This window comes from Chiloscyllium punctatum, chromosome 1, assembly GCF_047496795.1.
Source record: "Chiloscyllium punctatum isolate Juve2018m chromosome 1, sChiPun1.3, whole genome shotgun sequence".
In the NCBI taxonomy this organism is placed as follows: domain Eukaryota; kingdom Metazoa; phylum Chordata; class Chondrichthyes; order Orectolobiformes; family Hemiscylliidae; genus Chiloscyllium; species Chiloscyllium punctatum.
This window is the reverse complement of record NC_092739.1, coordinates 103,529,498-103,542,520: the sequence shown is the minus strand read 5'-3', so window position 1 is coordinate 103,542,520 and position 13,023 is coordinate 103,529,498. Positions and strand designations below refer to the sequence as shown.

The following is a 13,023-nucleotide window of genomic DNA, read 5'->3' as shown; positions in this document are numbered from 1 at the left end:
GATGAATACTGGATTAGTGGTGCTGGAAGAGCACAGCAGTTCAGGCAGCATCCAACGAGCAGCGAAATCAACGTTTCGGGCAAAAGCCCTTTGCCCGAAACGTTGATTTCGCTGCTCGTTGGATGCTGCCTGAACTGCTGTGCTCTTCCAGCACCACTAATCCAGTATTTGATTTTCAGCATCTGCAGTCATTGTTTTTACCTCTTGGGATGAATATCGATCCACCATAGTGTCAATTTCAGATTCAAGCTTCTCCTTCTGGTCACCATCCTGAACCTCCTTCACATAGGTGCAGCTCCTGAATTTCTATTTACCAGCAGTGTCTATCTGAAGCTGTCCATTCACTTGATGGTCTCCTTCTGAAATCCTTCTAACGGTCACAAACATTTTATCACCTTTAGACCTGACAATGCAACTCTGGTGTGGAGTGATTAATCAGAATCATCATCCAGCATCTTTCCAGCAGTCATGATTTGCCTTGCTCTGCTTCTTTCTAGACAAACACATGCACTTAAAGTCAGTGAACTTTTTGCAGTTACAGATTTTTTCATGCTGGACATACTTCATTTTCTTTTGTGTGATGCCCTCCATAATATCTACTTGATTTGATTTATTAATGTCACATACACCTAAGTACAGTGAAAAGTTTGTTTTGCATGCAGTACAGGTGGATCATAATATACAAAGATCAATGGGTGATTGAACAGAGTGAGGAATACAAAGTTATGGCTGCGAAGAAGGTTGCCAACTTCGAATTGAGGTTTAAAACTGCAGAATGACTGTAAGAATTGTTAAACAGAGCTTAGCATCATCTTGAATCTATATCCTGTCCTCTGGCCTTTATCTTTCTGCTTCTGCAAATATTTCTTCCACGTTTTCAAATGTGGTTCTGTATAGGCTTAGACTGTCTCTAAGCATAATGCAAACCTTTATCTGTTCTCTCATTAATACAGTCTAGCTGATGATTGACAATCTCAGAGTTTCTACACAAGCAGATAAATTTCTTGAGAGTAAATGTCTCCTCCCTCGACAGATGTGCTGTCACAGTGGCATCTCTAGAGCCTAAGACAAAGTGTCTCTGATGAAATCTTCTTTCAATTGTCCAAACTCACAGGATTCAGTTAGATATGCCAGTGTCATCATATTGTGAACAATATTCACCCTCTAGCCCAATCTCTGATGTTGAAGACATACCATTCATAAACAATATTATTAAAAGGTTCAAAATATGTCATCAAAACCTTCAATATTTCTCACATCTGGCTATTCTACTTCTCATTGAGTTATGGGAAATGTAGCCAATTTTAGTGCTTTCTCTCCTAGCGCTAAGAACTGAGTTTCTATTCTCATTTGTTTGGGTTTTCTTAATTCTGTCACTACCTCCTAATTCTGCTATTGTGATTGTAATAAGTTGCAATTCTAACTCATTTAAACCTTTACTTTCACAGCACTTGGGACTTGCAAATCCACAGCTATTCTCACTTACCCAGTATTTCAATTTGCAAACCGTTATTCTACTCCTTCCTTGCTGTAACTGCAATCTGTAACTGCAAAAAGTTCACTGACTTTAAGTGCATGTGTTTGTCTAGAAAGAAGCAGAGCAAGGCAAATCATGACTGCTGGAAAGATGCTGGATGATGATTCTGATTAATCACTCCACACCAGAGTTGCATTGTCAGGTCTAAAGGTGATAAAATGTTCCTTTCTTGTACTAGTTGGCTGTCTTACCATTCCGAAAACCCACTCAATTTCAGCTGCACTTTTCTGATCCCTTGTTTCACACCTTGCTTTCCCTCTAAATCAAAAACATTTCACTCAAAGTGCACATGACTACTGGAAATGCAACATACTCACAAATGCATTTCTTCAAACGGAGTGTCTGATTTTCCTCTTCATAGTGCAAGTGTCCCACCATGTAGTGAATACATTTCATTGATGACCAACAAAATTGTAGCAGAGAGAAAGTAAAAGAAAAAGGAAAAGATAAAGTATCTTTTATGATCCTGGATAGTTTAAAGCAAGAAATTACTTTTGGAATATATAGAGTGTTGTAAAATGCAGAAAAAGCAGCAACCAATTTCTAATGCCCATAAACAGCATTGATGTTTATGTCACCTTTTTTGTGAGAAAGCAGAAAAGAGGCTTAAATTGAATATGTCTGTAACTGCCTTTTGAGTCAACATTCATGCTGTTGTACTTCCCCATCTGTCACAGTGTGCTTCATTTATTGACCTACTGTAAATTTCTTGGGATTCATTTTACTTTGCAGGAGTCACAGTTTTCAGTTGCAGTTCATGTAAGAATATGATGGATGAGTTTCAATTAAGACAATCCTGTACAGAGCACTTGGCTTGTGGAGATTGATTTTATTTGATAACATAGTAAATCTTCAGCAAATGCCCCCAACTGATGTGTTATGCCTTACACTATTAAAAATGTATTTTTGGAGAAATGGCCTTGCATAATAACCACTGTGTATTTATCACACAAGCACTTTCTGATATATGTGAGCAACATTCAACTTTGTAGGATCTGCCAAAAGGATCAGCCATAATATAAAATGTTTCAAATTCCTTCTGAATTGTCATGACTGTATGGTTATATAGGAAATTGCATACTTTAAGAAAAAGCTATATAAAAAAATACTTCTGCTTCAATATCTGTACGTTAAAAAGAAAACCCTCTAAGTTTAAAAAGAACTTTCAAGATGGAAGTTACAGCAGATAAATTTCTGTTTCACTGTAGTGGTGGGGGTGGGGGTGGGGGAGAGGGACTTTGGCAGAGCCTAGTTCAATATAATTAACTGCTTTGCTATGGAAATTGAATGGAATTTTCCCTTCTCTCATGTGGCAAGAATGATGGCGGCAAAATGATTAGGTTTTTGACTTGCACAGGCAAGATAGGCCGAATGGCTTTTTTCTGTACTGTAGTATCTATGACTTAATCAGGTGAGAATCTAAAAATCAGATTCTCTCAGGCGAAAAAACCTTTCCTGATTCCTCCCACACTCCAAAGATGTGCAGGTCAGGTGAATTGGCCATGCTAAATTGTCCGTAGTGTTAGGTAAGGGGTAGATGTAGATGTAGGGGTATGGGTGGGTTACGCTTCGGCGGGGCGGTGTGGACTTGTTGGGCCGAAGGGCCTGTTTCCACACTGTAAGTAATCTAATCTAATCTAATCTAATCTAACTCTACATGGTTCAGGTGGAAAGTTCAGAGGCACACCATCGGGTGTTTTGAAGTTTTCTTCATGCATTTGCATCCCAATACAGTATTAACTCAATTCACTGTATTCACTTTGTACTTCTAATTTCCCAATTGATTAACTCCGTGGTGCAAAAACTCATCGGACAGGGGATACTTGGTGACTGGTCTCATCAGGTCCCCTTGTAGTTTGTCGGATGCTAAATTGGTAATCAGGCTTCTCTTACAGGGAATCTCTTCTTCTGCACAAAATACATCCATGGTCAGTGGTTGCATTCTTCCTGGACTCTTCATCCACACAACGTAACAAGCAGCAGCCTCTCAACAGCACCAGGAAACGTTTTTAGCACTCATTAGAGAGAGGCAGCCACTGTGGTTTAACATGCTTTTTGGTGCAGGGGGAAAGGCAGGCAATTCCTCAGTGGGAGCACTGAGGAATAAATATTGCAATATTTACTCCATCTTGAGGAACGAGCATTGTCTGAGCTGAGATATCTAAGCGAAATGCTGGAGATTTGAGTCAAGAGTGCTGTGCTGGAAAAACACAGCAAGTCAGGCAGCATCCGAGGAACAAGAAAATTGACGTTTCGGACAAAAGCCCTTCATCAGGAATCTGAGATGTCATCTTTTTCACAAAACCTTAAGTTATCTCGGGATTGTGACTTGAAAGAAGTTCTGGGATTTACACATTAATCAATCAAAACCTGCATCCCCTAAGTCTTATCTTGACCAACCTCTCCCTATAACTCAGACCCTTGAGTCCCAACAGCATCCTTGTAACTTTCTTCTGCATTCTTTCCAGTTTCCTTCCTATATCAAGGTGTTGAAAACTGAACACAATACTCCAAGTGCAGCCTCAACAACGTGCTGTACAATTGCAACAGAACTTCTCGACTTCTATACTCAATGCCCTGATTGATGAAGGCCAATGTGCCAAAAGCCTTCTTCACTGCCCCATCTAACTGTGACTCCACGTTCATAGAACTGTGTGCCTGAACTCCAAGGTCCCTCTGTTCCACTACACTCCTTAAGAGTGCTTTTGATTCGCCATTGTGCCTTTAGTAAGATCACAATGTCTCACTTGTTGTGAAGCACTCATGCCACTCTGTTTGAAGATGTAACATTTAGCTTGATTGCTAAGGTTCATGCACACTTCAGTAACAATGCCCAACAAATTTATCTTCTAACGGAGATGAAATGTCTGATGTTATGCCTACTTCTCTCATGGCAGACAGCAGCAGCTAGAGGAGCAACTGACAGAAGAAGCAACTGACAAAAGAAGCAACTGACAGAAGAAGCAACCAAGAGAAGGATCTCGAGACAGGCAGTCTGTATCATCCAGAGGAGCAGGTGTGGTGACAGGCAGTCAGAGATAGATTCACTGAAGCTGATTAGAGTTGGATTTTTCAGTGTACGTGGAGTGCAATGAGGTTCACCAGAATGATTTCTGGTTGGCATGTTCATTGTATAAGGAGAGGTTATGTCAATTGGATGCTCAGATGATGTTTCCGCTGGCTAGAGTGGTCCCGACCAAATGGTCTCAGCATGCACAGCAGGCTATTTCAGGCTGAGCTTAGGAGAAGTTGTATAATGAGAGAGGATTCATTAATGAACTCATAGTGAAGATGCCTTTAGATGGCAGTGATATGATTTAATTGAATTTTATATTCAGCTTGAGGAAGGGAGGAGTGAGGCTATTTTTATATATTGAAGTAAAGTGAATTATGAGGGCATGAAAGCAGAACTGACGAATGTAAATTGGTAAATTAGGTTAAAGGTCAATAGAGATGTAGTGGCAGATATTTAAGGAGATATTTCAGAATGCACAGAATGCATTTTTTAAAAAAAGTCGCAATAATTCTAATGGATGCATCCACTATATGCAATTAACTAGAAATGTTAAAGGTACAATCAACTAAGAGAAAATGCTTTAATTGAGCAAAGACATGTGGCAGTGCGGAAAGTTTGATGGAATGTTTTAAAAAAAACAAAGAATGACCAAACATTAATAAGGAGGTGAAAGCTAGCCATAAATATAAAAGAAAGCAAGCATTTATATAAACATTTAAAGAAGAAAATAATAAAATAGTGAGCATTGGTCCAATAAAAAGTGAAATTGGAGAATTAATAATGGAAAATGTGGAAATGGCAGGTGAATTGGTTAGATATTGACCATTCACCTTTACTGTAGAGGATAAAAGTAACATCCTCGAAGCAGCAATAAATCGGGAAATGGAAGGGAAGGGGATCTCAGGAAATCCATAAACATCAGAGACATGGTACCGAGTAAATTGTTTGAACTGCAGTTGACAAGTACCCAGGTTCTAATTTCAACCTAGAGTCTAAAAAGGAGAAGCTATGAGATAGTTGTAGCATTGGTTTTAATTTTCCAAATTTTCCATGATGCAGAGACTGATTGGAAGATATTGAATGGAGCTATTTCATTTAAAAAGGAAGAGGGACAAAAAGCCAGAAAATACTCACCAATTAGCTTAACATCTATCAGAGAGAAAATTTTGGAACCTGTTATTAAAAATGTTATTGCAGGGCATGAAGAAAAATTCAAGTTAATCAGTTAGAGTCAATGTGAATTTGTGAAATAATGTTTAACCAATCTATTTGGGGTTTAAGCTGTATCCTCTTCTTTGTGGATGTTTCCTGGATGCTGCTGATGCCTTTATAAAAAAAAGAGAAATATTTCGTTGGAGAAAATAGATAAGAGCTTGCGTAGATCAAGAATTAATTTAGCACGAGTTATAATTTGAGAGCAGCACATCACAAAAGAGCTCACTGGATTATTCGACTTCCTAGTAATTCTGGTCTGCTTTGACCTTCATTGGTCTTCTTGCTGTACTGCTGGATATTCCTCTTTACATGGGAGACAGCACTGACCTAGGCTGCCACCTTTGTCCAGGTTAGCCAGGTCAGGTAGCATGATCCATTATTGCAGTCATCTAAAGAGGACTAACCTCTTTATCATCCCAACCACCAACACCTTGAAGTAGTTCTCTATGACACGAGAAGCAACTTTATTTTTCTTCCATCATATATGTTGAGAATTTAGAGGGATACCCGACAGTGGTTCCTAGCTTGTAGCATCTGAAATAGTGTCGAACTGGGCTTTAAATATGGCATCAGAGTCTTCATAGTCAGAAGGCCCCGGCAGTGGCAAGCACTTAGGTCTCATTTGTCAAGCCATTTGCTGTGTATTGTGCCCAAAGCTTGTATAAGTAAAGAGGTGGGAAGCATCTGATTGCACAAGATAACTTGCACAGGCCATGACAAAAATCTTGAAGGAAACCAAGCCTGAAATGACAATAGACTGATCTTGATTTCATCTTTATAAATATCTTTTATCCATATCCATCTTAATCTTTGCATCTATATTTTAGCCGAGGACTGCATCAGTTTTTGCTGACTAACTTTCGGTAAAATTTCTGTAATAAACTAACCTTTACCTTGCTTAAGACTAGATCTTTGTTGGTTATTTTTAAATTGAAGCATTCACAAACTGAAAGAGGACTAAATGAACTAAGCAAATTTGCAGTTTACTGACCACGCTGAGGACATGTCTAGTATCCTTGTGACAGTATCACCACAGTTTGAAGTTATATTGTTATTTATTAGTAACAAGAACTATTTTAGTAAAATAATTGACCCCTTAAATTATGAATTAACAACAACAGCTTTAAAGTGGTAGGTAAAGGAATTTTGTTATGAATGGATGAATGCATTTATTAGTATCACAGCAGGTTTTTTAACATGGATGATGTCCAACTGGACATAGAATATAGAATGTTACAGTGCAGTACGGCCCTCGATGTTGCGCCAACCTGTGGAACTAATCTGATGCCCATCTAACCTACACTGTTCCATTATTATCCATATGCATATCCAATGCCCATTTAAATGCCCTTAACATTGTCGAGTATACTACTGTTGCAGGCAGGCTGTTCCACACCCCTACTACTCTCTGAGTAAAGAACCTACCCCTGATATCTGTCCTAAATCTATCACCCCTCAATTTAAAGCTTTGTCCCCTTGTGTTAGCCTTCACCATCTGAGGAAAAAGGCTCTCATTGTCCACCTTATCTAACTCTCTGATTATCTTCTACATCTCGATTAAGTCACCTCGCAACCTTCTTCTCTCCAATGAAAACAGCCTCAGTTCCCTCAGCCTTCCCTTGTAAGACCTTCCCTCCATACCACGCAACATCCTAGTAAATCTCATCTGAACCCTTTCCAAAGCTTCCACATCCTTCCTATAATGCGGTGACCAGAACTGCATGCAGTACTCCAGGTGCGGCCTTACCAGTGTCTTTTTGGACAGCTGAAGCATGACCTCGTGGCTCCAAAACTCAATCCCCCTACCAATAAAAGCCAACACACCATATGCCTTCTTAACAACTTCTTATCAACCTAAGTGGCAACTTTCAGGGATTTATGCGCCTGGACACCAAGATCTCTTCTGTTCATTTACACTGCCAAGAATTTTAACATTAGTCTAATACTCTGCATTCCTGTTATTTCTTCAGAAGTGAACTACCTCACACTTTTCCACATTAAAATCCATTTGCCACTTCTCAGCCCAGCTCTCCATCTTATCTCTGCATCCTTCGGCACTATCCACAACTCTGCCTGCCTTAGTGTCATCTGCAAATTTACTAACCCATCCTTCTACCCCCCACATCTCGATCATTTATAAAAATGACAAACAGCAGTGGCCCCAAAACAGATCCTTGCGGCATACCACAGGTAACTGAGTTCCAGGATGAACATTTCCCATCAGCCAACGCCCTCTGTCTTCTTTCAGCTAGCCAATTTCTGATTCAAACCAATAAATCATCTTCAATCCAGAAACTCTATTTTGTGCATTTATTATTATTACAGCATGTTTTTTAACATGGATGATGTCCAACTGTACATAGAATATAGAATGTTACAGTGCAGTACGGCCCTCGATGTTGCGCCAACCTGTGGAACTAATCTGATGCCCATCTAACCTACACTGTTCCATTATTATCCTACTCTGTGGAACCTGTTGATAATGTAATTTAGTGTCATTGTGTCAAGAAAAGCTGCAATTTGTGACAACTGTGCAGTACTTTGTCATCTCTGGTGTATATTTTAATATAAATACTAGTGTTTACATACAACATTTATCTTTGCATTTTTTGTTCTGTTACTTTTCTTTGCATCTTTGGTGCTGTGCCATTTTGAAATGTAGTTTCATATGCCATTCAATTCCTTCAACATTCTTCATATAAACCCCGATGGATGACAGACTATTTACCAATGAAGATTTTCCTTTGATCCAAAAATTGTCTTCATCCCATGAAATCTAAGTTATTTTTCCCCTCTTAGTCCATGGTACTAAAGCCAAAATGCACTCTCTCAACTGCTGCCTTGACTGAAATCAGAAATATCTCCAAGTGGGAATTAAATGCTCAGAGTCCGACTTTCTATTCCATTCTCATCCTTTCACAGTGAGCTGGAGGGAGTATATTCTAAAGCTTGGTGCCTTGTCAGAGGGCTGTGGGATTGAAGAGATTACAGAGATAGGGAGGAGCAAAACCATGAAACAAAGTTTAAAGTTAAGGTATTGCTTACTCAGTTGCTTAAAAGTAGGCTTGTAAACATGGGTATGCAGGGTAATTTGGTATAACATTCCCTTAATTTAGAAAAGTAAGAGCCAATTGATGGTTCTTGATAGGGTGGATATGGAGAAGATATTTCCTCTCGGAGAATACTGTGTGGATCTAAGGGTGACAGTTTAAAATCAAGGGTTGCCTATTTAGACAATAGACAATAGGTGCAGGAGTAGGCCATTCTGCCCTTCAAGCCTGCATCACCATTCATTATGATCATGGCTGATCATCCTCAATCAGTATCCTGTTCCTGCCTTATCTCCATAACCCTTGATTCCACTATCCTTGAGAGCACTATCCAACTCTTTCTTAAACGAATCCAGAGACTGGGCCTCCACTGCCTTCTGGGGCAGAGCATTCCACACACCCACCACTCTTTGGGTGAAGAGGTTTCTCCTCATCTCTGTCCTAATTGGCCTACCCCTTATTTTTAAGCTGTGTCCTCTGGTTCGGAACTCAACCATCAACATGTTTCCTGCCTCCAGAGTGTCCAATCCTTTAATAATCTTATACGTCTCAATCAGATCCCCTCTCAGTCTTCTAAACTCAAGGGTATACAAGCCCAGTCGCTCCAATCTTTCGACATAAGATAGTCCCGCCATTCCAGGAATTGACCTTGTGAACCTACACTGCACTCCCTCAATAGCCAGAATGTCTTTCCTCAAATTTGGAGACCAGAACTGCACACAATTTTCCAGGTGTGGTCTCACCAGGGCCCTGTACAGCTGCAGAAGGACCTCTTTGCTTCTATACTCAATCCCTCTTGCTATGAAGGCCAGCATGCTATTAGCTTTCTTCACTACCTGCTGTACCTGCATGCTTGCCTTCATTGACTGGTGTACAAGAACACCCAAATCTCTTTGTACTGCCCCTTTACCTAACTTGACTCCATAATTTAAACAATTATTAGGCATTTCTTTTCTCACACAATGTCATGACTGTTTAGAACTCACTTCCTGAAAAGGTGGTGGAAGCAGACTTCTTGAATATTTTTAAGGCAATGGTGAAGCAAAGGGTTAAAAGGTTATTAACAGGCAGGAATATGGATTTGTGGTTATGATCAGATCTGCGACAGGAACTTATTAAATGGCAGATCATGCTCAAGGGGCTGAATAGCATACTCCTGTTCCTTTTTTTTAAATAAATTCATCAGATTAAAAAATAGAGTTTATTTCCAAAAGATAAAAGAAAAGCTGCAAACACAAAATGTGTTTAATCTATAGTTTTTCATTTGGTACTAAGGTTCAGTAGATTTAGTTCTGATTACTCCAATGCACTAATTCCAAATGTTGATGCAGGTAATATTGTCATTCACTATCATAACCCAATGGAAAGTATTGTTTTCCAAGTTATGTGTATTTCTCTTAAAGCAAATTATTTTCCATAGTGGAAAAGTTTCACAAAAATAATAATTATGCTAAATAATGTTATTCATGTGTGACAATACTATGGTTTTAAGCAGTGTGATTGTCCTGGATTTTTTTTTGAAGAGAGGTTTTGTGATGCAGAGCTGCCTCCTCAAGCCAATAAACAGCTTATGAGGCTTTAGTTTTTTTTAAAAAATGGAACAATAGAAGCAGCCTGAGTGGGACCAGGCTAACACAACACCAGTGTTTTAATTTAGCTTTCAGTATTTGTTGGGATTTTGAAGTTGGCTGTGTAAGCTGTTATACATCTCTCTCTGCCACAGCAAAAAAGCTTGAATTCTCACTCTGCTGCCAGAACTGCATGTGAGACAATCTGTTTTGATGACTTTGCTTTTGCCAAGGGTGTGTTTATGGGATGTTACTAGATTGGAACAGTTGCTGTTTAGTAGTTAAATAACTTGATATTCTGTTAAGTTTTCTAATAGAGTTAAAGTTATAAAATTTCCTCTTTGCTTTGTTTATATTTTAATTGTAGTGTAAGAATAAAGTGTGTTTTGTTTAAAGCTAAATAGTGTGACCAATCAAATTACATCTGAAACACAGCACTTTATACTTGCCTTTAAATAAAATAAAAGTTAGGATCTAGGCTATCTCCGTTTTGAACAGTTTAACGTTGTCCATAACACACTTCATTCTCTTCAATCACTCTTTTAAATGTATTCTATTTTAGCAAGAAGCCAAGAACAGTATGCAAGCTGGATTTCAATTACTATACGATAAAAAGAGTCACATTCTTGATAGATAACTGAAAATCTATTTGTTTTGTTTGCTTCAGTAAGAGATTTTGGTATACCGAGCTGTTTAGCAATTTCACTCTGGAAATCTGCAAAACACGCAGTCTATTCAGCATTGCAGTTACGTTCACCTTCTTTAAAACTGGCTTTTCCACTACTCATTCAGACTCTCTGATAGTTTTTCATCAAAGGCCAGAACAAGGTTAAGTCACAAGCATTAGAAGATTTAAGCATCAGTAGCCGAGGAGATTCTTTTCACACTTTACACAGCTTGTTGCAACTTGATTGGCAAAACACATTCATTTCCAAAGCAGCTTAACATGGCTTTAGTGAGACAGCATTTAAGTAGATGAATCCAGGCTTTCAAATTTATTTGAATATGTTACCCATTTGACGAGGAATGCTATCATTGGAAAATGTCGGGAAGGATTTGTGCATTGGGGATTTTATTTGCTCAAATGTTGTATTCTTGTATTAATAATTTATGTAATTGAATTGACCGTAGTATTAAAATATTTACTAACCCTTTGATGTTTCACCTCTTTTCTTTATAAACTCCAATAAGATTAGCTTTATCCAAAGTAGTCAGTAAATTAAGATATTTGTTTTTCAGAATCATGTGGAATTACAGTAGGTGAAGAAACAGTTTGATCCAATCAATCTGTATTGTGTGTTTTTGTTATGATACTTGAGGGATAAGTATTGACCAAGGGTATTTTCCCTGATCTTCTTCACGTTGGTGCCATTTTTACATCCACTTAAAGGAGAAGTCAGTCCACAGTTTTAAAATCTCATCCAAAGAAAAACCCATTTGATATTTCTTCATTATCACACTAAATTGTCAGTTTATTGTCTAAACCCTTGGACTAGAACTTGAAGCCATACCTTTTTTTTCTCAGACGGTAGTACACGCCAGTGTGTCAACGTCTCACCCTAATCTTGATCAAAAGTGCCTTCCCATTTCTTGTACCTTTAATTTAGAAGTATAGAAATATAGGAAACGGCAGGAGTAGGCCATTTAGCTGCTCGTTCTTGCTTCCTGATTCAATATAATCACAATTGATCATCCAACTCAATACCCTCTTCCCATGTTCTCCCCATACATTTTGATCTTTTTCATCTTAAGAGCCAAATTTAACTTGATCTTGAAAGTATTCAATATTTTGGCCTCAACTGTTTTTCCATGAAATTGGGCAACACCTCGAGGCCAAATGAAAGCCTAGAAGAGGGAACCAAACCAGCCAAGTTATTTTTCTGAAGGTGGCATCCTAATCGGTCACCTTGACACACTTCATTCTTGCATGGGTGATCGGGGAGCTTCTGAGTCAGGAAGGTCATATGGAGCCTGACAGTCCCAGAAAAGTTAGCAGTCTCACTCTCAGAGATGGGTGCTGCTGAAGCACACAGGAATGCACATCCACTCTTGGCCCTTGGCCACAAGTAGGGTTTATAAGAAAGGTGGAAGGATAAAGGTCACCAGACAGGAGAGGGAGATACATCCCAGTAACAGTCACTGACATTAATACGGATGTTTAGTGATATGGTAACTTGCCTATTGAATGGAGTCTCTGACACCATTGGCACCCATCCTCTCCAGCCCCATATTCAATCTCTGCCTCCAATCCCTCCACCACCTGTAATTGTTGCTTGGGAGCCATTAAGCTAGTGGCCTCTGCATGCTGTAATGGACTAGTCCACCAGAAAAATGCTGATGTGCCTTTTAAATTGCTTCCAGCCAAGCTCATAAATACACAATTGTCCCACAGTGCTGTGAGCAAACTGATCCATTTCCCAAGTCACCCTGGGAAAGGCACTCAGTGGCACGAATATGACAAATAGTCTTTCCAATGTTTTTCAGGGTTATTCTTCTATCATTACACTGCCTCCAAGCCCACCATAAATCCACAGTCTCTGCTTCAATCATTAATTCAGACAGAGCAGTACACAGCCATAATCTTCTGCCGTAAAAAGGTTTTCTTTCACTATCACAATCCGTATCACAGTAGAGGAC

General features: G+C 39.0%; 1 protein-coding gene across 1 annotated transcript in view; it reads left to right on the top strand.

Moving 5' to 3' along the window:
- The window catches only part of mrps30 (mitochondrial ribosomal protein S30), a 57,737-nt gene extending 46,226 nt beyond the window's left edge, over positions 1–11,511 (top strand). The window contains exon 7 of the transcript XR_011960771.1: positions 4,435–11,511. The gene's annotated coding sequence lies outside the window, so the exon portion shown is untranslated. The remainder of the gene's footprint in view (positions 1–4,434) is intronic.
- The last annotated feature ends 1,512 nt before the right edge of the window (positions 11,512–13,023 follow it).